Source organism: Aplysia californica, unplaced genomic scaffold (assembly GCF_000002075.1).
Source record: "Aplysia californica isolate F4 #8 unplaced genomic scaffold, AplCal3.0 scaffold01018, whole genome shotgun sequence".
In the NCBI taxonomy this organism is placed as follows: domain Eukaryota; kingdom Metazoa; phylum Mollusca; class Gastropoda; order Aplysiida; family Aplysiidae; genus Aplysia; species Aplysia californica.
The window spans coordinates 93841-96928 of NW_004798288.1; positions in this window are offsets into that span (position 1 = coordinate 93841).

The following is a 3088-nucleotide window of genomic DNA, read 5'->3' on the forward strand; positions in this document are numbered from 1 at the left end:
TCTCTCTCTCTCTCTCTCTCTCTCTCTCTCTCTCTCTCTCTGTCCTAAGTACTATACTGTACCACATTCATAATTGCAAAAGGAACACAAAAAGGTACCAAACCAATAGTGATTGAACGAAGTACTTGTACATGGATGGTAAGATATTACATGTATCGTTTACTCTATGGATGGTAAAATATACACTGTACAAACCAGTTAGATAACTTAAGATTAAAATTAAAACTGGTTTAGAACAAGTGGGATTTTTATCCTGTTCCAAATTTTCATAAAGTTGAGGCTTCCTGTGTAATTATGTTACCAGTAATGTAAAGTAGGGTAACAAGTAGTAAGTAAACTGAATTTTTTTATGTACGTGTTTTTACGCCCCCATCGACACGGTTTCGATTAGATCATTTAGGTTAGGAGGGTGAGGTGCGACCCTGCCTGTCGGGGCCAACCTGAGATAAGACGTATGCAATGGAACTCGATTTAAGAAAACTTCGATTCAACTAAAGGAGTTGGATTCCATCGCGGTTTTTTTTGGTTTGTTTGTTGTTTTTTTGGTGGTGTGTTTTTTTATCATAAAAATAATCGGATTCAACTAAGTCGCTTGCGGGGTGAACTGCCTCGTGCGACCAATCAGCAGCCTACTTTCATACCAAAAACATGCGTTATTATTGGCACTCACTGACACTCATGTCATAGCGCATGTCGGGGTCAGACGGGCAGCCAGCACCCGTGTGACTGTGCGTGGCGTACGTGGTTATCATGAAGGCCACGGACTGTGTGCGTGTGTCTGATGGGTTTTGGGGGAGGGAGCACAAGCGGTCCGGGTGTTGAAGTTCAGAAGAGTTACTAGTACAAGCGCGTCACCTGGTTTTTTTTTCCCGGCAACTGATCAATATTACAATGATAATGATAGCTGGTCTTGACATAAGATCTGCGAAGTGAATTGCGCACTGGACTGTGGAATCAAACGTTGCCACAAACAAGGTTCTGCAAGCAACATGACTAGTTCGGCTAGCAATACATAATTATCGATGACACATTGACCTGTATAAGTTGAACAAATCAGCCCTTTTGTACAGGAGTGACGAACAGGCGCAGCCATTGTCTCCCGAGACAGAAGGAGCGGACGACGATGCTTAGTGGAATACAGTATTTTCCTGGAATTTTCCAGCATTTCTTTGATATCAACAAAGCGTAAAGCTTCTTATTTGAAATCAAAATGCTGCACTTTTGATTGAGAAAGTCAAATACACTATACATGTACATTATTTGCTCGATGCCTAACATTGTCTGCGTAAAAACTGTTATAAAGGAACACTCGGATTCAACGAAATTGAAGGCCAGGCCAGAAGACTTCATTGAATCAGAGTTTCATTGTACAACACCCCAGTGGAAAGACTGAAGTACTTGATAAAAATTTTCTACCTGCTCAAAAGTCGAACTCATGTCTCCTGAGTGCGACACGAAGCGTCTAACCGCCACACCACACAGAAATCTTGTTCATTGTACATGTTACGTGTGAGCTGTCATGGAGAACCAGTGGCACTGGTTTAATAAGTTTAAGTAAGCAGTATTGCATTCAGCATGCTTTGTATTTTGTTTTGCGGCGCTCGCAACATGCATAAGGTCTTGTCTTATGAGCGCGCGGGACACAACATTTTTGTTTGGTAGGAATTCATTTTGAATGTTGCTGGGGTGGCGACCGAAGCCTACTCATCATAGGGTGAGGCCACATTACAAGCGAGAGGTGAAACATGCGATGAGTGATAAACTGGGGGTGGCCATTCTTTATCTATGAGCTGCTTTTCTCAACCGGGAAATAAGCTGCAAGTAAGCTAGCGGAAACAACTGAGGTGAAAACCGATGTGTTGACTGACCCGTGGGTCAGATACACAGTACAAACAAGAGATGGGGTGAGTAATTTTCTAGACTCACGTGAACACATGGAGATGTCTAATAGTAGCGTATACAGACAGCCGGGGGATGAAATCTACAAATACATACTGAAATGTGGGGCAGGGTGGTGTCTCTGTCTCAAAATGAGCCAAGCTGAGCGGGAAGCGAGAAAAAAACTAGATCTAGCGAGGTTTCGTCTCGCTCAATGCTGGCAAGACCTGTGCGGGTACCGCTCCTGGTATGGCCATTTAAAGAAACAATATAATTTCTTTCATTCCTGTTCAGCTCCGCTCTCTCGCTTGTAATGTGACATCACCTTTATCGATTTTGGACCACTAAGCAAGGGATCTTTAACGTTCGCAACTTGCACAAGGGACTTTTGAGATTGTTCGCCCTTATCCGAGAAGGCATAGGTGCTAGATCTTACTACTTAACCGTAAGATCAGGGGTGTGGCTGAAAGATAAGGTACATGTAGCCGTACAAACCAAGGAGTAGCAAAAGCAGCAGAAAGGCTGCAGAAAGAGTTTCGAGCCCAGAAGAGGGGACAAAGGGGTGAGGGCAGAAAGTGGAGACGAAAGCAGACCACAGAACATGGTTGGAGAACAGGAAAGGAGAACATTTTTAGAAGAAAATTTGCTCGTCGCTGTCAGGTTTCGAATCTGCGACCTGTTGAATGAGAAGCGAACACCGTAAACCATGAGAGCTACGCACGGTGCTCTCAGCAGAGTGGTTCTCTTTTAAATTACTGGCGTCTGTGGTGTAGCAGTAATAAGTGGACGTTCAAATAAGTTTACTTTAAACTTTAACTTTAAGGGCAACCACATAGAGAAAGCCTCTCGAGGCCGTGCTCTTAACAGCCGCGTGTTACTTTGTTAGCCGCTTAAGCTTTGGAAAGTGCCTGCTTGACCCCACATAGAGAACGCTGTTACGCCAGGCCGTTTAGCTTCAAGTTCAAGTGTATCCTATCTTCATAGACAGGGGAGGCGTTGTTCAAAATCTTACTACATGTATAATGTCATTCCCGTGATCGGATGTGACATGGGAGCTTGCTGGTAGAACCTGTAACTCTAATAATGCTAAAGGCGTGAGAGACATTTTTATCCCATACATGTATTTCACCCAGACCCCTTTAGTCTAGTATAACGTATGACTAGATCACGCTGGACAAATTATGAGAGAGAGAGATTTGGGGGGGGGGGG